The sequence below is a fragment of the Coregonus lavaretus genome (assembly GCF_964263955.1).
Source record: "Coregonus lavaretus genome assembly, chromosome: 19".
NCBI lineage: Eukaryota > Metazoa > Chordata > Actinopteri > Salmoniformes > Salmonidae > Coregonus > Coregonus lavaretus.
The window spans coordinates 33,584,612-33,610,700 of NC_140006.1; the positions used below are offsets into that span (position 1 = coordinate 33,584,612).

At 43.4% G+C, this 26,089-nt stretch overlaps 1 protein-coding gene across 1 annotated transcript in view; it reads left to right on the forward strand.

Moving 5' to 3' along the window:
- The first annotated feature begins 1,785 nt into the window (after positions 1 to 1,785).
- LOC311146582 (protein FAM110B-like) overlaps positions 1,786 to 26,089 on the forward strand; it is a 49,034-nt gene continuing 24,730 nt past the window's right edge. Inside the window, exon 1 of the mRNA XM_084183099.1 lies at positions 1,786 to 1,886. The gene's annotated coding sequence lies outside the window, so the exon portion shown is untranslated. The remainder of the gene's footprint in view (positions 1,887 to 26,089) is intronic.

Below are 26,089 nucleotides of genomic sequence, written 5' to 3' on the forward strand. Positions count from 1 at the left end.
TTACTGTGCTGTATGTCTGAGAGAAGCAGTTATTATCAATGCCCTGCTCTCTTGCTGTGTTTCATGAGAGAATCAGTGGTGTTGTGGTGCCACCTTACATTTCCTGACTCCTTTGCCATGCGCCTCTGAATCATCAGATGTGGTTGTCCCACTTCCTGTTGTTCTATTGTGCCCATTTCTCCAGATATACATAAAATCTCAAATAGCACCCTGTTGCCCATAGTGCATTGCAGAGCTCTAATGTGGCTCTGGTCAAAAGTAGTGCATTATAAGATACAGAATAGGTTGCGAATTGAGATGCACAATGAGAGAATGGTATCTGAAACCCTTCCCCATTATATTAGATATTCAATACCATATGCCTCAATGTCTGTCCTGAGATGTCATCTGTCTGAGAAGCATCTAAGGATATCCTCGAGAAAGGAACGACTCAGTGAGTCTGAATATCCAGTAAGATGCTTTGTGGATTTCAGTACAAGCATTGTTTATGCATTTCATTTTTCATTGTTCTTCACTCTGACAGTCTCCCAACAATACCCCCGCCCCTCATGCAGTCATGGAAACCCCTGGGTGTCTGTGCCCATGGTACCCATCCCCCTCAGCTCAGAGGGAGCTGATGCCATTGTAAGACAAGCCTGGCACTGGTAGGGTTCCAGCAGGCCTGGCATGGGGCACACAAGGGAGGGCGTCCTAAATGGTTATTTGTGTGACAATGGAACAGAGATCAGCGCCATGTGTTTCTGAAGATCCCTTTAGTGAGAGGGGGAATGAAGGAGTCGTAATCCTGTTGCATCTCCATAAGTCCTGCAGCAATTAACATCAAAGAGGCTGGTGAAAAGGCAGATGGGATGTTTACTGAGGGCCCTAAGACAAAATAGGTCATTTGTACCAATATCTGACTGGCCTGACTAAAGGACAAGGAAACCAGACTCTTAAGAGTTATCAAGTGAGTCTGCTTGTATTCACAGTGATATAATTTGAGGATTTTACTTTTCAAGGATAGCATTGGTTTATTTCTGATTGTGTAAGCAAGCATGGATTGATGATGGTGAGTATGGATGTGGTAGAGACTGGGCACAGCACTGACTGTGTGAGTGTGTGTGCGTGTGCGTGTGTGTGTGTGTGTGTTTTGGAGGTATTCCCCCTCTGTGTAGTTTACTTATAAGTGACCACTTTCATTATTGCATGAAGAAAAACTTCAAGAGGCACATTATCATATCTACTTTTGTTAAAAAGTGCACATCTTTCAATTCAAGGCACAGACTGGATCATGCTCCCTAATTAATTCAATTAGGCAGATTAAAGTGAGCATGATATGGACAAAATTAATATTAATGTATAAACTAATGTATATGCCAATGCCTGAAGATCACTGGGTTATGGTTAGGGAAATGGTTATCATTAAATGATAATGTCACAGAACTATATCAAAAATGAAACGTTTGCTCCATTATTGCTTTGATTAACGTGTATGCCAGCCAGCATGACCCGTCTTCATAAAAAGGACGCGTCTCCTTTAAGAGAAAATGGAGCGCAACAACTACAATGGTAAGGGTGCACAAATCGACTGAGAATGAAAAATATAATCATATCTCTAGCACCAATTATTTATCGTTAACAATTCATCAACAGTTATCTTATAATAATCAAAAAATATGAATTTATATCATTATACGAAGATTAATATGCAAGAACATTTGGAAAATGTCCCTTGTCACCCCTTTCCCTGGCGCCGGAATTGTCTTGATACGGACTGTACAGTGCGCTGCAGATTGCGTTGAATTAGCTGTTTGGTGTTGCCAATGCAGCTTTGAGGCCATCCCTACACGTTCCATATAACGGAAAGATACTGCAGCATCCTTTGTTTTCCTTTGCTGGGTATCAAGGTAAGTAATTGACCTATGGTTTACGAGATGCTTGTCTAGTAGCCGATATATTCTGCACAGACATTCTTGACTTCTTTAGTCCGTTTTCCTCAATTCTCCATCAACGTAGGCTAAATGGATTGTTTGAATGATGTCAACTAACGTTAGCTAACAAGTCATTAAACATTTCACGACAAAAATATGGAAATGTCAGTCTGAATAGGGTCAATTTCAGAATATATTGGTGAACATGTGCGACGTCGTGTTTCAACTGCCATGCAAGCACCAGCCAACGTTCGTGCCTACTCTTGTTTTTTTTGGCTCACATTGCACCATACAGGTTGTTGGTGGCTATAATTTAGTAGCTGAACTAGTGCTACAACATTGCATCATTACATCAGCCTGAAACAGCAACGAAACGATGCAGCTAAACATCAGTGTTGCTCTTTTTTGCGGTTTTAACATTGTCATTATGATGTTTTGGGTAGCTCGAGCGCAGGGGGATTGCGTAGTCAGCATTGTTATTTTATGATTGTATGGGGTTATGAGATGTGACATAACTCGAGTAATTGCCCACTAACAAGCAGGGAAACTTGGACTCGCCAGTCCACTGAGAACATGGCATATAGGACAATGTTATGGCTCTTCTGAGATATTGTGGTGTTTGTCTGTTCTGACTCTTTTTTTTTTTTAGGCTGAGACACTGTCTTCGTAACACAAGTGACAAATAAGTGGAAATTAAGTGCAAGTGTATTGCATTGATTAGATATTAGGTCTGTAAGCATGGAGTGCAAATAGTTTAAAGCAGCAATCAGCAGTTGAAAGATTAACTAAGTGTTTCCCCGCCGCTGTTATGGTAAAAAGATGAGGGATGGAGCTGGAGAATTGTAACCACTCTCAAATTCATAGACAGCGCTATGGATGTAAGCACTGACCATCATTGATATCAACATTATAGTTTTAACCATGTTTTGAGGCTCCTATATAGTTTTTGTTTACATTTACTTTGTTTGCAAACATTGGATTAAAACAAGCCTATATTCTGGGTCTGATGGGGTACAACAGTTGAACTAAGCTCATGAGGCATTTATAGGTTACATTCTTCAAGAATCAATGGATAAATATAATTCATTTATAAGAAGAAAAAAAATGTATGTAGCAACTGCTGATTGCCTTTAAGTAACTTCTAAAATTGTCTTTCAAAGCCCTCAGTTTGCATCCTGGTCCATTGCTGTAGGGTATACCATGTGCACTTGTTCCGTTTGTCCTATCCATTAGTGTACATGTCTGTATACACACTCCCTTTCCTCACACTTCACAGTAAATAGCTGCCGGACCTTTTAAAACTCAGGCTGAATAATTTGATCTACAGTGCCTGGTACACAGCTGCACACAACAGGTTTAGTGTCAAAAGCTAAATATTGGGATTAGTGTTTGTGTGTTCGTTGGGAGGCTGGGGTGGAAAACGCATTTGGGTATTTCGTGTCAGTGTGAACAGATTCTCACTCAAATACGAGGGAAAAGCATTAGGCTTGGATGAATTTCGCAGAAACACTTTATTTGAATGTTCCGTCATACTGCCAGCATAAATCATAAACATGACTTAGCTTGACATAATAAGTTGCCTATTGACAGTATGTGAAGCATGATAGGCTTATAACAGGTTTATGACAGAGACCAACAGAGTGAAGCAAGCAGTCATAAACGTAATGTCAAGCCCCAAGTCACTTTTATTACAAATCTAATGTGTGCATTAAGAGGTAGGCTACCATTTTAAAAAAGATGCATTTGTCCCTAATCATTTTAAAGGGATACTGTGAGATTCTGTAAATTATCTCTACAGGTACGCTAGCGTATGCTGACTTCCAGTCATTGCGCTAACGCTAGTTAGCATTGGCTCGCGAAACTATCTCTAACTTCCTTCACACTGCACGCAGAGACATTAAAATGGTATCCACAAGTTCATCCCCGCACATTGACTATGCAACGGTATCCCCCTGTATATATAGCCTCCCTACTGTCACTTTATTCTATTGTATATATAGCCTCCCTACTGTCACTTTATTTTTTACTTCTGCTCTTTTTTTCTCAACACTTTTTTGTTGTTGTTTTATTCTTACTTTTTTGTTTAAAATAAATGCACTGTTGGTTAAGGGCTGTAAGTAAGCATTTCACTGTAATGTCTGCACCTGTTGTATTCGGCGCATGTGACCAATAAAATTTGATTTGATTTGATTTGATCTAACTGTAGAAAAACGACTTACTTGCCAGAATCTCACAGTATCCCTTTAAAGCTTGACACTGTTGTGATGCAGATTGCACATTTTAGGATAAAACCTGACTGTGTGCGTCATAGTTTACCGACTCGAAACAACACATTATGACACCGTCGACACATTCTGTCCCTGCTGTGTAAATGACCAGGCAAGACAACAGCAGCTGTTGATTCTAGTGTTTATCACTAAAACGTGTTAGTTGTGAGGAATGCTGAACCTTGAAGAATTGGGGAGAGAGAGGGAGAGGGAGGGAGGGAGATGTCTAACATATGGGTCTCACGATCAATGCCAGGTCAGTGTGATAAATTATATGAATCTCACTATTCCCAGTTATCTGGAGTAGTAGGCTGTGCTATTATACAGTACATGTTTGTTGCCCCCTGCAAAGGGATATAGTTTAGGCTAGCCTACACTCTGCAATGGCAAGCAGCAAGGGACAATGTCAAGAGGAACACAGAAATGCAGTAAATGCTAACGCAAAATTGTATTACCTTAACTAGGGATTCATTACCTTCACTCCTAATAGTCATGACTATGCCATAAACATATATCAAAATTACCACCTTAACATCTGTTGGTTTAAATTAAGAAAACAAAGCATAAAGATGATAAATTAGCCTACAATTTTTCTTGCACAGGGAAAACCACCAGTAAGTCACTTGAAAATATCACTTGCATGGAAATGTAGGCATGTTCCTAAAACATTGAGGACATACAGTGCCTTCAGAAAGTATTCATACCCCTTCACTTATTCCACATTTTGTTGTGTTACTGCCTGAATTCAAAATGAATTAAATATATTTTTTCTCTCACCCATCTACACACAATACCCCGTAATGACAGTGAAAACTTTTTTTTTTAGAAATGTTAGCAAATGTATTGAAAATGAAATACAGAAATATCTAATTTACATAAGTATTCACACCCCTGAGTCAATACTTTGTAGAAGCACCTTTTGGCAGCGATTTGCCCATTATTCTTTTCAAAGTTCTTCAAGCTCTGTCAAATTGGTTGTTGATCATTGCTAGACAACCATTTTCAGGTATTACCATAGATTTCTAAGTAGATTTAAGTCAAAACTGTAACTCGGCCAGTTAGGAACATTCACTGTTGTCTTGGTAAGCAACTCCAGTGTAGATTTGGCCTTGTGTTTTAAGTGATTGAAAGGTGAGTTTGTCTCCCAGTGTCTGGTGGAAAGCAGACTGAAGCAGTTTTTCCTCAACGATTGTATTTTTATTTATTTAATTGACTTTTTACAAAAAATTTTCTCCCCAATTTTCGTGATATCCAGTTGGTAGTTACAGTCTTGTCCCATCGCTGCAACTCCCGTGCGGACTTGGGAGAAGCGAAGGTCGAGAGCCATGCGTCCTCCGAAACATGACCCCGCCAAGCCGCACTGCTTCTTGACACACTGCTTGCTTAACCCGGAAGCCAGCCGCACCAATGTGTCGGAGGAAACACCGTACAGCTGGTGATTGAAGCCAGCGTGCATGCGCCCGGCCGCCACAAGAAGTTGCTTGAACGCGATAGGACAAGGACATCCCAGCCGGCCAAACCCTCCCCTAACCCGGACGACGCTGGGCCAATTGTGCCCTGGGATCGAACCCGGATCTGTAGTGACCACTGCGCCACTCAGGAGGCCCTCCTCTAGGATTTTGCAGTCTTTAATGATTACAAGCATACCCATAACATGATGCAGCCACCACTATGCTTTAAAATATGGAGAGTGGTACTCAGTAATGTGTTGTATTGAATTTGCCCCAAATATAACACTTTGTATTTAGGACAAAAAGTGAATTGCTTTGCCACATTTTTTGCAGTATTACTTTAGTGCCTTGTTGCAAACAGGATGCATGTTTTGGAATATTTTATTCTGTACAGGCTTCCTGTCAATTAGATTAGTATTGTGGAGTAACTACAATGTTTTTGATCCATCCTCAGTTTTCTCCTACCACAGCCATTTAACTCTGTAACTTTTTTAAAGTCACCATTGGCCTCATGGTGAAATCCCTGAGCAGTTTCCTTCCTCTCCGGCAACTGAGTTAGGAAGGAGACCTGTATGTTTGTAGTGACTTTGTGTATTGATACACCACCCAAAGTGGGTCAATACCATGCTCAAAGGGATATTCAATGTCTGCTTTTTTTTAAAATATTACCCACCTACCAATAGGTGCCCTTTGCGAGGCATTGGAAAACCGCCTTTGTCTTTTTTTGGTTGAATCTGTGTTTGAAATTTACTGCTTGACTAAGGAACCTTACAGATAATTGTATGTGTGGGGTACAGAGATGAGGTAGTCATTCAAAAATCATGGTAAACACTATTATTACACACCGAGTGAGTCCATGCAACTTATTGTGACTTGTTAAGCAATTTTTTACTCCTAAACTTATTTAGACTTACCATAACAAAGGGGTTGAATACTTATTGACTCAAGACATGTCACGTTAGTTTACAGACGGGACGGACCAAGGCGCAGCGTGATATGCGTACATGTTTATTTTTTCGAATAAACACAATGACAAAACAATAAACAAAACGTGAAGTCCAAGGTACACAAAACAAACATACCTAACACGGAACAAGATCCCACAACCCACTAGTGCCAATAGGCTACCTAAGTATGGTCCCCAATCAGAGACAACGAGCTACAGCTGCCTCTGATTGGGAACCACACCGGCCAACATAGATCTACACAATCTAGATCTAAACATAGAAAATGCAACATAGAACATACTACACAGAAAATACACACCCTGACTCAACAAATACGAGTCCCCAGAGTCAGGGCGTGACGACATTTCAAATCAAATCAAATGTTATTTGCCACATGTGCCGAATACAACAGGTGTATGAAAAAATGTATGCACTCACTAACTGTAAGTCGCTCTGGATAAGAGCATCTGCTAAATGACAATAAAAAAAATAATAGAATGTGTAGACATTACCGTGAAATGCTTACTTACAGCCCTTAACCAACAATGCAAAAAAGTAAAATAAAACAACAACAACAAAAAAGTGTTGAGAAAAAAAGAGCAGAAGTAAAATAAAATAACAGTAGGGAAGCTATATACAGGGGGGGTACCGGTGCGGAGGCACAGGCTAGTTGAGGTAATATGTACGTGTGTATATGTGGGTAGAGTTAAAGTGACTATGCATAAGTAATTAACAGAGTAGCAGCAGCGTAAAAAGATGGGGTGGGGGTGCAAATAGTCTGGGTAGCCATGATTAGCTGTTCAGGAGTCTAATGGCTTGGGGGTAGAAGCTGTTGAGAAGCTGCCTTTTGGACCTAGACTTGGCGCTCCGGTACCGCTTGGCGTGCGGTAGCAGAGAGAACAGTCTATGACTAGGGTGGCTGGAGTCTTTGACAATTTTGAGGGCCTTCCTCTGACACCGCCTGGTATAGAGGTCCTGGATGGCAGGAAGCTTGGCCCCAGTGATGTACTGAGCCGTACGCACTACCCTCTGTAGTGCCTTGCGGTCGGAGGCCGAGCAGTTGCCATACCAGGCGGTGATGCAACCAGTCAGGATGCTCTCGATGGTGCAGCTGTATAACTTTTTGAGGATCTGAGGACCCATGCCAAATCTTTTCAGTCTCCTGAGGGGGAATAGGCTTTGTCGTGCCCTCTTCACGACTGTCTTGGTGTGTTTGGATCATAATAGTTCGTTGGTGATGTGGACACCAAGGAACTTGACGCTCTCAACCTGTTCCACTACAGCCCCGTCGATGAGAATGGGGGCGTGCTCAGTCCTCTTTTTATTTTTTTCCTGTAGTCAACAATCATCTCCTTTGTCTTGGTCACGTTGAGGGAGAGGTTGTTATCCTGGCACCACACGGCCAGTTCTCTGACATCCTCCCTATAGGCTGTCTCATCATTGTCGGTGATCAGGCCTACCACTGATGTGTCATCGGCAAACTTAATGGTGGTGTTGGAGTCGTGCCTGGCCATGCAGTCATGGTTGAACAGGGAATACAGGAGGGGACTGAGCACGCACCCCTGAGGGGCCCCCGTGTTGAGGATCAGCGTGGCATATGTGTTGTTACCTACCCTTACCACCTGGGGGCGGTCCGTCAGGAAGTCCAGGATCCAGTTGCAGAGGGAGGTGTTTAGTCCCAGGATCCTTAGCTTAGTTATGAGCTTTGAGGGCACTATGGTGTTGAACGCTGAGCTGTAGTCAATGAATACCATTCTCACGTAGGTGTTCCTCTTGTTCAGGTGGGAAAGGGCAGTGTGGAGTGCAATAGAGATTGCATCATCTGTGGATCTGTTGGGGCGGTATGCAAATTGGAGCGGGTCTAGGGTTTCTGGGATAATGGTGTTGATGTGAGCCATGACCAGCCTTTCAAAGCTACAGACGTCAGTGCTACGTGTCGGTAGTCATTTAGGCAGGTTATCTTAGTGTCCTTGGGCACGGGGACTATGGTGGTCTGCTTGAAACATGTTGGTATTATAGACTCAGTCAGGGACATGTTGAAAATGTCGGTGAAGACACTTGCCAGTTGGTCAGCACATGCTCGGAGTACACGTCCTGGTAATCCGTCTGGCCCTGCGGCCTTGTGAATGTTGACCTGGTTAAAAGCCTTACTCACATCGGCTACGGAGAGCGTGATCACATAGTCATCCGGAACAGCTGGTGCTCTCATGCATGCTTCAGTGTTGCTTGCCTCGAAGCGAGCATAGAAGTGGTTTAGTTAGTCTGGTAGGCTTGTGTTACTGGGCAGCTCGCGGCTGTGCTTCCCTTTGTAGACTGTAATAGTTTTCAAGCCCTGCCACATCCAACGAGCGTCAGAGCCGGTGTAGTACGATTCAATTTTAGTCCTGCATTGACTCTTTGCCTGTTTGATGGTTCGTCGGAGGGCATAGCGGGATTTCTTATAAGCGTCTGGGTTAGAGTCCCGCTCCTTGAAAGCGGCAGCTCTACCCTTTAGCTCAGTGCGGATGTTGCCTGTAATCCATGGTTCTGGTTGGGGTATGTACGTACGGTCACTGTGGGGACGACGTCATCGATGCACGTATTGATGAAGCCAGTGACTGATGTGGTGTACTCCTCAATACTATCTGAAGAATCCCTGAACATGTTCCAGTCTGTGCTAGCAAAACAGTCCTGTAGCTTAGCATCTGCGTCATCTGACCACTTTTTTATTAACCGAGTCACTGGTGCTTCCTGCTTTAGTTTTTGCTTATAAGCAGGAATCAGGAGGATAGAGTTATGGTCAGATTTGCCAAATGGAGGGCGAGGGAGAGCTTTGTATGCGTCTCTGCGTGTGGAGTAAAGGTGGTCTAGAGTTTTTTTTCCTCTGGTTGCACATTTAACATGCTGGTAGAAATTAGAGAGAACGGATTTAAGTTTCCCTGCATTAAAGTCCCCGGCCACTAGGAGCGCTGCCTCTGAATGAGTGTTTTCCTGTTTAGTTATGGCCTTATACAGGTCATTGAGTGCAATCTTAATGCCAGCATTGGTTTGTGGTGGTAAATAGACAGCTATGAAAAATATAGATGAAAACTCTCTTGGTAAATAGTGTGGTCTACAGCTTATCATAAGGTACTCTACCTCAGGCAAGCAAAACCTTGAGACTTTCTTAGTATTTGATTTTGTGCACCAGCTGTTGTTTACAAATATACACAGACCGCCACCCCTTGTCTTACCGGAGTCAGCTGTTCTATCCTGCCGATGTAGCGTATAGCCCGCTAGCTGTATGTTGTCCATGTCGTTGTTCAGCCACGACTCGGTGAAACATAAGTTATTACAGTTTTTTATGTCCCGTTGGTAGGATAAGCGTAATCGTAGGTCATCTAATTTATTTTCCAATGATTGAAGATTGGCTAATAGGATTGATGGAAGAGGCAGTTTACTCGCTCGCCGTCGGATCCTTACGAGGCACCCCGACCTACGTCCACGATATCTCCGTCTCTTTCTCCTGCGAATGACGGGGATTTGGGCCTTGTCGGGTGTCTGTAGGATATCCTTCGCGGCCGCCTCGGTGAAGAAAAAAATCTTAGTCCAATACGAGGTGAGTGATCGCTATCCTGATATCCAGAAGATATTTTTGGTTATAAGAGACGATGGCAGAAACATTAAATAAATTACAAATAACGCGAAAAAACACACATAATAGTACAATTGGTTAGAGGGCTGTAAAACGGCAGCCATCTTCTCCGGCGCCATCATCTCATTTCAGCTTTTCAATTTTAATTTAATTGGTAAACATTTATAAAAACATAATTCCACTTTCACATTATGGGGTATTGTGCGTAGGCCAGTGACGAAAAAAGCTCAATTTAATCCATTTTAAATTCAGGCTGTAACACAACACAATGTGGAAAAGGTAAAGAGGTGTGAATACTTTCTGAAGGCACTGTATTCCGACATTTAGCCTAAGTCCTTGGCATGTTTAAAATGGAGGCACTGTGTTGTTGTGAGGTACTGAATCAGGGGATGGTGGAGCCCTGGCTTTCTGAGGAAGCCCCCCCCCCCCCCCGTGGCTGAATCTAGTTGCCCATCCCTGCAATAGGCCATCCGGGGAGAGCTCTTTGCTCAAAAGCTGATAACTCTCCCTGCGTTGTCTGCATTCCAGCGATATGTGAAGCGGAGGTGAGTCTGAGTCACACGATGGAGCGTGATTTTAATTACATCAAGTTTGCGTGAAGCGATCTTTAGAAGTTAAGGTCTAAGCTGCTGCAAATGCCTGGCCTGGAGCAATCTGCGAATCACATGAGCATCTTTACATCATACACTGAGAATCAGCAGACTACTAAAGCAGAGAGTATTAGCCGACATAAAATACCAGCATTCCAATGAGGGACTGTGTGGATCTTGCACCTGTGTTTATCAACCTTTTCTGTGCCAGGGACTGGCAAGCTGTGGTTCTCCGCCTTATAGCTGAGATTTTAAAACGAGTAGTTGAGAACTGATTAAATAGTGTCAACTCACTATCTGACAGAGCAGTTAGCAACATCACATGGACCGGCGCTGGTCATCGGACCAGATGGTTGAAAACATTAGTTAGCTTACTTTTTTTTTCCAAAGTTAGTGTTCTGCCTTGGAAGAGAGAGGCAGGTCTTTTGGGATGCTGACGTTTTATGCCCAACATTCTGTTTTATTGCTTGGCGTCTTGTTGAACAGTGACCTGCTACAGCTGTGAGAGGTTGAGTTTCTGCTGTTTTCCAACAGGCATGACCAGACAGTCAGGTCTTCTATCCCCCTCATCCTTGTCGGACGCAACATGGGGTGCATCTTAATAGTCTAAAAGGGGCTTCCTCTCACTCTCCTCTTCATCGGCACTGATCTGAAAAGAAAGGGTAGGTGAAATTAAGTCCCTGGATGCCTACTGGGAATTTTCTTTCACCTGTCCAGAGCTTTCAGATCAGGACCAAAGAGCATAGTAGCCATCTGAAGTATATACTGGTTTTAGTAATTATAAAACATTTAACAGATTATTGCAACACAATCACTTGCCAATCAATAAAGGATAGGGTTAACAGATGATGCGTTGGCTATATGAAATAGCAGATGTAAATCTACCATGTACATGGTGGTCCATTTCATCTCATTCTAATCTCAGAGGACACAAAGCAGTTTATGGTTGACTGGTACGAAGGTTAGTCTGGGGTCCTTGAATTACACATCAAACAGCTAGTTATGTGCTATGTTCAGCAGGACCTATACCACATTTCCTATTTTCTATAATGTAGGCAGGTCCTTCCTCAGCCCAGGGCTAGAGGTTAGCAGTCACAGACATGATGTGGTGGTAAGCAAGACGTCACACATTTTGATAAGGACATTTTAAGACTTCATTATTTGGGCCTTAATTGTTGAGTGTGCGTTTGGCTATGTTTGTCTCATGAACATTTGGAGTCAAAGTATGGTTGGCACTGGCAGTGACATTAAATATGCCTGGTTCCTGGAGATAACTATGACTGCACATAAATTACAGTCATAGCAGCATCTCTAAGAGCAGTTATGTTCAGGCAGTATAAGTACAATTGTATTTGTATTTATTAAGGGCAGCAGCTATTCTTCCTGGGGTCCAGCAAATACTGCTAACCAACAAACCTCAGTTTCTGTACTCAAACAATAGTGCACTCTTGTACATGAGTACAGTACAGTGTCTGTTAGCGTGCAGTCTGAGGAGCAATAGAGAGAGACTGGGTCAGTCAGACAGCGTTCACTAGGACAGCTCCACTGATATGATCCTGGAGGGAGCAGAAAAACAGGTGGAGAGGGGGTGAACGTGGGCAGAGGAGGGAGAAACGGGTGGAGAGGGGGTGAACGTGGGCAGAGGAGGGAGAAACGGGTGGAGAGGGGGTGAACGTGGGAAGAGGAGGGAAAAACGGGTGGAGTTTTACTGAGACTGGCACTCAGGAGGGAGGAGGAGAGGTAGAGGAGGGGAAAGAGGGAGAGGAGAGAGAGTACAAACAATTTTGGGAGGGGGCATTTACTGTAGACAGTGGGAGCCTTGAAGGTTGACCAAAGACATCTCTAACTGTAGTGTAGAGAATCATTGTACCATCTAAACCGCTGTGAAATATATTTTCCATAACCAAAAATATTGTATTTTCAGCTGTTTGAAGCTGGTGTACAAAACCGAAAGTGAAAGACACAAAAACGAAACTTTAAAACGGAAAGCGTAGCAATAGGGCACATATAACAGATCTACTGCTTCTTAGACTTGCTTTCAATGAGAATGACAGATCTATAACTCACATTTCAGTTTTGAATGTTGTCGGGTCGCCCTAAAAGTTACATATTGCAGCTGTAATGTATTAAAACTAAACTAGCTGTGATAAAGCCTTGCAGCTGCTGCTGATGCTCGGGAATTTTCTCTGGTGGTTGTACTATACTTGAGTTAATTTACTGTTTACATTGTATGATAGTGGCATTTACTGCCTAGGTTGTATAGTGTCACTGTTATAGGCGTTGTTAAAGAGTGGCTGTAGTCTCTGCTAGGCTAGGGGTTTTTATGCCTGGGCTGTTTGAGTTGGCTGTGCTAATTCTGAGATTTGCTGTGGTGAGAACATTGTGGCTCATTAGAATTCTCTGGAAGGTTAGGCAATGTGAAAATGTGGCTGTACAGTGTCAATTTAGGATTGTGATAATGCGTCTATTGGTTATGGTAATGGTAATGTAGCTTATGTCTGCATTTTGTTACAGATACAGTCTCCGTTGAGTCGTATCGGAGATTATAGTGTGGCCGTTTTAGTTATGATAATGTGGCTGTCTCTTGTTTCAGTTATGTTAGTGTGTACTACTAAGTCACGTTTGTGATAGTCTGGCCATTTAGGCTAGGTTGTGATATTGTGTTGATAGTTTCATCTTTCGGTTGTGATAGTGTGGCCCTAGTCTCATATTTCCCGGCTCGTGAATCCTCTGGAGGCAATTTAGACCCATCTGTCTGATTCCTGACACATCAATGGAGAGGAGACGCAGCTGCATTGTGGCCCCTGCAGGCCTTTTCCCGACTGTGTGTGTGTTTGTTGTGTCTTTTGCCTCCAGTCAATGGTTGCCCTACCTGCTGCTTGTCGAGTGCATCTTCCTCTAGAGCAGGGGTGTCAAACGTCCGGCCCGCGGGCCGGATCAGGCCCGCAAACGGGTTTAATCCGGCCCGCGAGATGATTTTGTAAAGTATAAAAATGCGCTGCAATTTTTCAATAAAATAAACTGCTGTTCCAATTGCGTCCACTGGATGGCGCAATAGCAATTGTGTTAAGCAAGCAAACTGTTTATACCGGGGCAGAGCAAGTAGGTCAAGTCTGTGTTTACTCACAGCCGAGACATCAGTGACGCTGCAGTGAAAGCTAGCTACCTCATTGCTAATGAAATCGCAGTGGCTTCAAAACCATTTAGTGAGGGTGAATTTGTAAAAACATGCATGATGAAGGCAGCTGAGATTGTGTGCCCTGAAAAGCGGCAGGCTTTTGCAAATATCAGCCTGACAAGAAACACAGTTGCAGACAGGATTTCCGATCTTTCAGTGGATTTGGACAGCCAGTTGAAGCAAAAAGTAAAGTCATTTATTGCGTTTTCGGTTGCAATTGATGAAAGCACGGACATTACAGATGTTGCACAACTGGCCATTTTCATCCGCGGAGTTGATGACACATTGACCGTCACCGAGGAGTTCGTGGAGTTGGTGCCGATGACAGATACAACGACAGCAGCTGATATTTTTACCGCACTCGTCGGCGCGCTGGACAGGGTCGGAGTGGACTGGTCCTGCGCTGTCAGCCTGGCTACAGATGGTGCGCCCTCAATGATCGGGAAAAAAGCAGGCGTTGTGACAAAGTTCAGAGAGAAAGTGCAATCTGCAAATGGAGGACGTGATTTTTTGACTTTTCACTGTATTTTGCACCAGGAGGCTTTGTGTTGCAAGTCATTAAAGATGGATAACGTCATGAAGGTGGTCATCCAAACTGTTAATTTCATCCGATCCAGAAGCCTGAATCACCGTCAGTTTGACAGCCTTCTCAGAGAGAAAGACCACATCTATGGCCTGCCATACCACACTGAGGTAAGATGGTTAAGCCGAGGTGCTGAGGCGTTTCTTTGATTTACGAGAAGAAATTGAACAGTGTTAGAATTCCATTCCGCAGAATGGATGCAGGACCTTGCATTTATGGTGGATGTTACAGAGCACCTGAATAACTTGAACAAACATCTGCAAGGACGCAACAAAGTTGTCACGCAGTATTATGACAGCATACGTTCTTTCAAGTTGAAGCTGTCATTGTGGGAGACGCAACTTGCCGGTGGTGATGCAGCTCACTTCCCCTGTCTGAAAAATGTGTGCGCGACCCAACATGTGGCAGACATGAAGCGGTTCAAAGATAAAATAATGGGACTGTTACGGGAGTTTGAGCAACGCTTTCAGATATTTGGTGAACTGGAGAAAGACTTCAACGTTTTTTGCTCGCCATTCACCGTGAATCCCTCTGATCTGCCCGTCAGCATCCAACTTGAAATAATAGACTTGCAGTGTGACTCGGATTTGAAGGGCAAATTTGCCGCAGCTGGCTTGGACACATTTAATCAGAATCTGTTGCCAGCTTACCCCAACTTGACAGCCCTCGCTGCAAAACTGTTGTGCATGTTTGGAACCACATATCTTTGTGAGCAAGTTTTCTCTGTAATGAGCATAAATAAAACAAAGCTGCGCTCAAGGCTCACGCACAAGCACTTGAATCACATCCTGAAGTTGGCTGCCACTCAGGATGTGACGCCTGATATTGATGCGCTGGTGAAAGCTAAAAGATGCCAGGTATCAGGAGTCAAATAAACTATGCAACCCCACTTAAAGTGCTACATGAGACATCCTGATATAGTTCTGTGATCTGTGAAACAGTTCTGTTAATCACTGAGGCATTGTGTGTTTGTGTTCTTTTTCTTTAGAATTTTCAAATAAACTTGACGTGTTTTATGATTAATAGTGATGTTGTGCTTGTACTAATTTGGACACACTGTCCTCAGGCTCCAACTTTATGTTGTATGTTGATCGTATTAAAACAAAGAAAACAATCTGAAGTTGTTGTTTTTAAGTTATATATACCATGATTTTTCCGGTCCGGCCCACTTGGGAATAGATTTTCCTCCATGTGGCCCCTGAGCTAAAATGAGTTTGACACCCCTGCTCTAGAGCGACAAGAGAACTAGCTGATCTGATCATGTGGCCTGACACTCACCATTGTGAGGCCTACCGGATGGTCATTTGACTTCCAAAACCCTGATACCTCTGATGACCATCCAACACATAACATGCCAATCAAACACACCTGAGCCCTGGAAAATAGGCCCACTAATCATTTGCATACTGTACACATTTAGTGTAGAGCCCTGTACAAGGACTCCTTGGCAGACGCTGTTTATTTGCGCTTGATTGCGAGGAGAGCTACTTTCTGCGACATTCAGGATATAGGAACCTCCTTTTTTCTGGGTGTGGGCCTAGGCCAATGCCTTGTCATTTCAGTTAGTGTACTTCTAAGCTACTTGACTTTCTGCTGTGCTGTTATGTGAGGAGGGTGCACATCACATCCCTTTGTGCACACTGACTGACTCTCAAAGGACCGAAGCCTTGACAGTGAATAGGCTCATTTTAGGATTAGATCCAGAGTGACATTTCTGTCCTGCTGAGGTTGTGCTTATGCCTGACCTTTTGGCCTGCTTCTGCTTGGCGTTAACCCTTCCTGGGTCTCAGGCTGTTATGTTGTGGCCTCTAAAGGCCTCAGGCAGACCTGTTCATATGCATAAGTTCAAATGGCAATCTCTATTGTTTTCACCCTCCAAGAAACAACAAACACTGATAGGCCTGGCCTACATAGGGCTGGGCGATTTGTGTGACATTCATGGCTATGTATCATCCTATATGTTTTGTATGACATTCATAAAACCCAAGTATTGTTATTGGTTTTCTAAATCGTGATCCCATTGAGATTATTAAACCTGGCGCATTGGTCACCACCGGTCGATCGCGATCGGCTGGTCGATCTTCAATGCATTCCTAGTCGATCACTAAACATTTCTGTGGAAAAGCCAACGATAAATGCTAGCGCTCCTCTTTTTTTAATTTGTGTTGCGGTTTTGGCAGTAGATGCACTTGATTCATAAGCCCTGTGCACCGGGTAATCAAAGTGTTCACATTTTGAACCATTTAATTTGACTGAAAAGATGAACTCCGACTACCCGGCAGACCGGGAGATCTGTAACTAAATTGAGTGCGCTGGCCAATTGGATCGCTCATATCACCGTGCCTACAGAGCTCCCACGACCCCGGCCACAGCAAAGTTTGATAGGCTACTAGCCTACGTAAGATGTAATAACTTTTAAAACCATGACCACAGGGAGACCGTCAAAGAATACAGCAAACAATTATTCAGGACTGTCAACACTGTTTTTATTTGACACTATTATAAAACGTGCTTCTCCTTACTTCCACTGGCGCTGCAGCTGCAATGAATGAGTAGCCAAGTGTAGGCCTATCGATAGCCCTGCGTTTTTATTATTATTAGTAGCTTGTCGTGTGTATTTTAATATTGTGGAATATTTCACTTTCACTGTTCAAATGAACAACATGAATTTGTGCATGAGGCAGATGCGATGCGACTCGAGTTTCGCCATCAGGTGGAAGACTGTGCCCCCTCTCTCTGGTCAGTCTCACCAGAGGAAAGGAAAGAGAGAGCAGGGACCGTGAGAGGCGGACCCTCTGCTGCTCTCTCCCTCCCTCCGCTGAGGCTAATGCTGCATTCAAAACAACTGGGAACTCAGAAATCTCAGACTTCAGTGTGTTCAAGACGACTGGGGAAAATCGTTTTGAACGGTCATCCAACTCGGAATTCCAAGTCAGAAACTCTGGCATCTTTCTAGACCTCTGTCTTTCTGACCTGAAGATCACTGATGTCATGATTTTACCTTGTTTCTTTCCGAGGTCCCAGTTGTCTCGAAAGCACCTTGACCAAACCCAAATTATTTGCAAATTATTTCAATTTATGCTCAGCTGTGCCTCGCAAGTGCTACACCAACTGATCTATTTTGTAATCAAAGCTTGAGTTTTGAAATATAATATGGTCTGAGAAGAACAATATTGGCAGGCCAGGCATGTAGCCAATATGCTGTGATAATGTATTAGGCCTACTGCACAAACCTCATTCTTACAAAACTGTTTTTATTAGGTTGTTACGTTTTTTAAAGTCATGTTTAAAAATAAAAACATCTGAGTGGTAGATCTCAGCTTGTTTTTTTGACTGCGAAAGTGATCTTACTAGACCAGTAACCGAAAGGTTGTTTGTTCGAATCCCCTAGCCAACTAGGTGAAAAATCTGTCTATGTGCCCTTTGAGCAAGGCGCTTAATCCTAATTGCTCCTGTAAATTGCTTTGGATAAGAGCCAAGTTATGCTTGATCCGAAAATTTGGTCGGAGGCGCCGTATTGATGGTATGACGCAATTGCGGCGCGTCCGGAGGAACGCAGAGGCCAAATTGAGCTCCGTACCGCATTGCCGTGCTCCTCTCAAATTTTGAAACAATGTGGAGGGCTCCGTATAGCTCCGCATTGACATGATTGGTTGACTGTAGGTGAGGGCGGGAGGCCTGTATAAACACAAACTCACTTCCTTGACAACTTCCTTCACAACAGCTCTGCACTGCTCGGCGAAGCACAAGAAGTATGAATACCCTGACTTCTGCAGAGGCCGTATCACCGTAAATGCTGCACGGTCAATGCAGACGTCGGATTAACCATGCAGCGCCTTTTAGAGCGTCTGCTAAATTACAAAAATGTCAAATGTAAATAACTGTCCTAAGGAAGTGGCAATATTACCCTGTAAAGGTAGCAGTGTTACCCTGTAACTGTGCTTTATTTGTGTCTGCACCCTGTAAGGTGTATGTGTTTGTTGTGCTCTAACTTCGTCTAGGTATTGTGTAGAGCAGTGGTCACCAACCAGACGATACGATTGCGATTGACTGGTCGATCTCCAAACATTTCTGTAAAAACCCCAAAGATAAAGCCTTGCGTTCCTTTTTTTTATTTTTCGTTTCGCACTGTTGGGGGTAGGTGCGCTTGATTCAGCAGCCCTAACGCCTGTAAGGGAAAGTGTTCCCATTTTGAACCATTTCATGTGTGTGAAGGTAGAACTCCAATAGAAATCCGGCAGGCCCAGAGAGCAAATCAAGTACACTTATAGGCCTACCGCTGGCCAATCTGATAACTCCAATAACTGTGTCTGCACAGTTTCCTCGCGCCATAGACTGACAAACGAAGCCTCGAACGCACAGCAACGTTGATAATGTAAGATTTAAAAACTTTTAAACCATGACTAGAGAGAGACTCAACGAATACAGCAAAGAGCTGCTGTTTTGTATGAGTAAGTTCATGCTTAAGTTATTGAGCACTGTCAACACCTTGTTCAACACCTTTTTTATAAGCCATAAAATGTGATTTCTCCCTACTTTCACTCAGCACTGCAGCTGCAATGAATGAGTATAGCAATGTGTTTTTCGATAAGCTTGCGTTGTTATTGTTATCGTCTTGTCTTTTTTAATATCGAGGAATATTTCACTTTCTCTGGTCATAGGAGTAACAACATGAATTGGTGCCTGAGGCAGAAATAATGCAGTGCGACTTAAGTTTCTCCATCAGCTGGAAGACTGTGTCCCATTTTTTCTCACTCCATCCCCTCAGACTGACCATCAGATGCAGGCCATCAGTCCAGTAAAAAAAAGGAAATTATTATGCTCACTCAGCTGTGCCTCACAAGTAATACAACAAATGATCTATACCAGTGTGCTCAAATACCTACAATGTTGAAATATAATTTCTAAATGGTCTGAGAAGAACAACATTGGCAGGGCAATTCAAGCGTAGCCAATATGTAGTGATAATGTATTGGGCCTATAGCCTACTGTACAAACCTCATTGCTACAGAACTGTTTTAAATAGGTTCATGCTGCATAGGCTTACGTTTTTTCAGTCACGTAAAAATAAAAAAATCTGAGCTGTAGATCTCAGCCTGCATTTTGAATTAGAAAGTGATCTTGACTCAGAAAAGGTTTGTGACCACTGATGTAGAGGCTTATTTACAGATGGCTGGGATTGCTACCAGAGTCGTGAGATTATTCCAACATCAGGTCGAATGAAGGGGGATTATACGGCAGCACTGCTGTGAGTGTGAACGACCCACCAGAAGGTACTGATGAGACGGACCCTATAGTACCGAGCCTGAGCAGATGGTCTCAACCAAAGGTCTCCACAGGAACAGTTGAAGGGTGCCAGGTAACGAGCAGTTCCCTATTTCCCAAACACAAACAAGCGGCGCAGAGAGACAGAGAAGAGCTGTGTCTACAGTAGCACTGCGGATGATTGTGACATTGACAGTATTCGGATAAAGTCACTAACTGCTTTCTGCCTGGAAGGGCCAATTGATTTGGGTTTCGAATTAAGTCACCCTGCCCAAGTGTTGGAACGTTGCTTTATAATTTTAGACCAGACCCTACATTGCTGCAGATACATGAAATACAGAGGACGTTAAAGATAGTGCCTGATTTACAAATGTATTGTCTGTTGTCCACTGACAAAAAGGACTATTACAATTTGTGTCAAAATGCCTAAATCTGTTATTGTTCCCCTCCGTTTTGAAAACCTTCTCACCTGTCATAGGAGGTGAGGTGCAGGTGGATGCATACAGGTAAACACACCTGGTGCTCCTCAATGGACTCCTCTCTTCAGTAGGACTGGTCTTCTCACTCCAGGTGTTGTTGATGACTGAAGACCTGTCCTTACCATGTTTTCCTTCTTGTAGTAGGCTTGTAGCTGACCGAGCACTTGACCTCAAACAAGTTAGAACATGGATGGGCAACTGGCGATCCCTTTTGTAGGCCTGCAGATCTATTGTAGGCCTGTAGGGAGGGGAGACTCAGTCGGTCTCAATTTACTGTTATTGTATAATACACAAGGTGCAATTTCGAACTTTGGTTGTGCATCAGCAGTTTTTCTCTTGTTATGTCAGTCACTAACTTTTTTTAGATTGGTAAGTTAGTCTAGCCAGCTATCTAAACTTGTAGTAATCATGGTCGAATTACCGACCGGGGGGCCCCCATGGATTTTGTTAGTCACTCTCACTCAGATATCACATTAAAAACAGCAAACATTTCTCTCCACCCTATGTAAAAATGTGTAGCGTTGCAGGAAATTAACTCCATTTTTTTCTCTCTGCTGTCTAGTGGAGGGCAGCTAAAATGTTTAGCTCGCAAGATGGGAGTTAGAACATTGCTCTTCCCTGCCCCTCCCTGGCCCAGCCTTCTCCTCCTGTTGACATTTGTTTTGCTGTTGTCCCTCATGGTAAAATAGATACCCAAGGACCGTATCAGTATCCCTGCATCCTAAGGCTGCCTCCCTGACTTTCCATCCACAACTGCACCTGCCCATATCCAGTAGCACAGGGACAAAGATATCCTTTCTAGTGTTGTTTTGACGATGAGTTGTGATCTCTGCAATACTAACAAGGGACATATGACAGGAATAGGACAAAACAAAACTGACAAAAACCCACCTTCCACCTAGAAGTGTGCATAGTAGTCAAAATATTTGACAGAACTGCTCTTAATGGAGACAGGTCTGCCTGGGACAAGGATTGGCGTCACTACCATTTTAACAAAAGATCCTCATAGAAAGAAATGAGCTGTTTCTATTCAGCATCTGAACTGACTTGACCCCAACCCTGCCGGAGGGTTAATTTGAGGTCACTTCATGACCTGGTACACTACACAGTACCCATAATGTTTATCTGTGTGGTATAACATCGTAAGCTCTTAAGACCTTTTGGGGCCATGATCCTCTTGGCTGTCTAAGACTTTTAGACTGAGACCATGGCTGTTTCAGAAGGCTCAGAATTATTTGAGTTTGCGTGAGTTTGTTATTAGCCCTCTCTGATTTGAGCCAGGGTTGTTTTGTTAGCCTATTATTCATAGATGGGACAATTTGTCTGATCTTCCTCAGTCAATCAATCAATCAATTTTATTTTATATAGCCCTTCTTACATCAGCTAATATCTCGAAGTGCTGTACAGAAACCCAGCCTAAAACCCCAAACAGCTAGTAATGCAGGTGTAGAAGCACGGTGGCTAGGAAAAACTCCCTAGAAAGGCGAAAACCTAGGAAGAAACCTAGAGAGGAACCAGGCTATGAGGGGTGGCCAGTCCTCTTCTGGCTGTGCCGGGTGGAGATTATAACAGAACCATGCCAAGATGTTCAAAAATGTTCATAAGTGACAAGCATGGTCAAATAATAATCAGGAATAAATCTCAGTTGGCTTTTCATAGCCGATCATTAAGAGTTGAAAACAGCAGGTCTGGGACAGGTAGGGGTTCCATAACCGCAGGCAGAACAGTTGAAACTGGAATAGCAGCAAGGCCAGGCGGACTGGGGACAGCAAGGAGTCACCACGGCCGGTAGTCCCGACGTATGGTCCTAGGGCTCAGGTCTCTCAGTTGGCTTTTCATAGCCGATCATTAAGAGTTGAAAACAGCAGGTCTGGGACAGGTAGGGGTTTCGTAGCCGCAGGCAGAACAGTTGAAACTGGAATAGCAGCAAGGCCAGGCGGACTGGGGACAGCAAGGTGTCATCATGCCCGGTAGTCCTGACGTATGGTCCTAGGGCTCAGGTTCTCAGAGAGAAAGAGAGAACGAGAGAATTAGAGAGAGCATACTTAAATTCACACAGGACACTGGATAAGACAGGAGAAGTACTCCAGGTATAACCAACTAACCCCAGCCCCCCGACACATAAACTACTGCAGCATAAATACTGGAGGCTGAGACAGGAGCGGTCCGGAGACACTGTGGCCCCATCCGAAGAAACCCCCGGACAGGGCCAAACAGGAAGGATATAACCCCACCCACTCCGCCAAAGCACAGCCCCCGCACCACTAGAGGGATATCCCCAACCACCAACTTACAATCCTGAGACAAGGCCGAGTATAGCCCACAGAGGTCTCCACCACAGCACAAACCAAGGGGGGGGGGGGCGCCAACCCAGACAGGAAGATCACGTCAGTAACTCAACCCACTCAAGTGACGCACCCCTCCCAGGGACGGCATGAAAGAGCACCAGCAAGCCAGTGACTCAGCCCCTGCAACAGGGTTAGAGGCAGAGAACCCCAGTGGAGAGGGGAACCGGCCTGGCAGAGACAGCAAGGGCTGTTCGTTGCTCCAGCCTTTCCGTTCACCTTCACACTCCTGGGCCAGACTACACTCAATCATATGACCTACTGAAGAGATAAGTCTTCAGTAAAGACTTAAAGGTTGAGACCGAGTCTGCGTCTCTCACATGGGTAGGCAGACTGTTCCATAAAAATGGAGATCTATAGGAGAAAGCCCTGCCTCCCGCTGTTTGCTTAGAAATTCTAGGGACAATTAGGAGGCCTGCGTCTTGTGACCGTAGCGTACGTATTGGTATGTACGGCAGGACCAACTCGGAAAGATAGGTAGGAGCAAGCCCATGTAACGCTTTATAGGTTAACAGTAAAACCTTGAAATCAGCCCTTGCCTTAACAGGAAGCCAGTGTAGGGAAGCTAGCACTGGAGTAATATGATCAAATGTCTTGGTTCTAGTCAGGATTCTAGCAGCCGTATTTAGCACTAACTGAAGTTTATTTAGTGCTTTATCCGGGTAGCCGGAAAATAGAGCATTGCAGTAGTCTAACCTAGAAGTAACAAATGCATGGATTAATTTTTCTGCATCATTTTTGGACAGAAAATTTCTGATTTTTGCAATGTTACGTAGATGGAAAAAAGCTGTCCTTGAAACAGTCTTGATATGTTCGTCAAAAGAGAGATCAGGGTCAAGAGTAACGCCGAGGTCCTTCACAGTTTTATTTGAGACGACTTTACAACCATCAAGATGAATTGTCAGATTTAACAGAAGATCTCTTTGTTTCTTGGGACCTAGAACAAGCATCTCTGTTTTGTCCGAGTTTAAAAGTAAAAAGTTTTCAGCCATCCACTTCCTTATGTCTGAAACACAGGCTTCTAGCGAGGGCAATTTTGGGGCTTCACCATGTTTCATTGAAATGTACAGCTGTGTGTCATCCGCATAGCAGTGAAAGTTAACATTATGTTTTCGAATAACATCCCCAAGAGGTAAAATATATAGTGAAAACAATAGTGGTCCTAAAACGGAACCTTGAGGAACACCGAAATGTACAGTTGATTTGTCGGAGGACAGACCATTCACAGAGACAAACTGATATCTTTCCGACAGGTAGGATCTAAACCAGGCCAGAACTTGTCCGTGTAGACCAATTTGGGTTTCCAGTCTCTCCAAAAGAATGTGGTGATCGATGGTGTCAAAGGCAGCACTAAGGTCTAGTAGCACGAGGACAGATGCAGAGCCTCGGTCTGACGCCATTAAAAGGTCATTTACCACCTTCACAAGTGCAGTCTCAGTGCTATGATGGGGTCTAAAACCAGACTGAAGCATTTCGTATACATTGTTTGTCTTCAGAAAGGCAGTGAGTTGCTGCGCAACAGCTTTTTCTAAAATTTTTGAGAGGAATGGAAGATTCGATATAGGCCGATAGTTTTTTATATTTTCCGGGTCAAGGTTTGGCTTTTTCAAGAGAGGCTTTATCACTGCCACTTTTAGTGAGTTTGGTACACATCCGGTGGATAGAGAGCTGTTTATTATGTTCAACATAGGAGGGCCAAGCACAGGAAGCAGCTCCTTCAGCAGTTTAGTATGAATAGGATCCAGTATGCAGCTTGAAGGTTTAGAGGCCATGATTATTTTCATCATTGTGTCAAGAGATATCGTACTAAAACACTTAAGTGTCTCTCCCGATCCCAGGCCCTCGCAGAGCTGTGCAGATCCAGGACAGCTAAGCCCTGGAGGAATACGCAGATTCAAAGAGGAGTCCGTAATTTGCTTTCTAATGGTCATGATCTTTTCCTCAAAGAAGTTCATGAATTTATCACTGCTGAAGTGAAAGCCATCCTCTCTTGGGGAATGCTGCTTTTTAGTTAGCTTTGCAACAGTATCAAAAAGAAATTTTGGATTGTTCTTATTTTCCTCGATTAAGTTGGAAAAGTAGGATGATCGAGCAGCAGTGAGGGCTCTTCGGTACTGCACGGTACTGTCTTTCCAAGCTAGTCGGAAGACTTCCAGTTTGGTGTGGCGCTATTTCCGTTCCAATTTCCTGGAAGCTTGCTTCAAAGCTCGGGTATTTTCTGTATACCAGGGAGCTAGTTTCTTATGACAAATGTTTTTCGTTTTTAGGGGTGCAACTGCATCTAGGGTATTGCGCAAGGTTAAATTGAGTTCCTCAGTTAAGTGGTTAACTGATTTTTGTCCTCTGACGTCCTTGGGTAGGCAGAAGGAGTCTGGAAGGGCATCAATGAATTTTTGTGTTGTTTGAGAATTTATAGCACGACTTTTGATGCTCCTTGGTTGGGGTCTGAGCAGATTATTTGTTGCGATTGCAAATGTAATAAGTGAACTCCGTAACCCGCTGTATTGGGACAATAGGCAGTGATTACTGTGCTGTACAGTCGATCTTGGTGAATTAACACCAGGGCCAGTGAGATCAGTCTGACAAGGGGATTACAGGGTGACCCAAATCCTCTGCACGGGGGGGGGGGGGGTACTGTACCAGGCACTAGAACAAGTGTTTTTGGGTTTCTACATCAGACCTTTTTCTCTCATTCAATCACTCCTACATAGGTCATAACGAGGGCAGCTGTCTCTAAAGACAAAACTTTTTTTAGGTGGTGTCCACTGGCCACTGTCCATCAAGTATTTGGTATTCCTGAAGTAAACTGCTGCATAAAAATAGTTGAGAATAGGAATTGACTGGAGGTCAAGTATCTCCTCTATAAAGATTTGCCATACATCATGTATTTTTCGCTCAGCAGCACACTCAATATAACATAAAAGGCCTGTCTTCAGTTTATATATATACACACACACACAGTGCATTTGGAAAGTATTAAGACCCATTCACTTTTTCCACATTTTGTTATGTTACAGCCAGCCTTATTCTGAAATTGATGAAATCGTTTTTTCCCTCATCAATCTACACACAATACCCCATAATGACAAAGCAAAAACAGGTTTTTAGAAATGTTTGCATATTTATAAATATACATAAATAAATAAATTCAATTTACATAAGTATTCAGACCCTTTACTCAGTACTTTGTTGTACTCCCACCTAAGGGACTCTCAAACCATGAGAAACAAGATTCTCTGTAACAAAACAACTGATTGGCTCAAGCGCATTAAGAAGGAAAGAAATTCCACAAATTAACTTTTAAGAAGGCACACCTGTTAATTGAAATGCATTCCAGGTGACTATCTCATGAAGCTGGTTGAGAGAATGCCAAGAGTCTGCAAAGCTGTCATCAAGGCAAAGGGTGGCTATTTGAAGAATCTCAAATATAAAATATATTTTGATTTGTTTAACACTTTCTT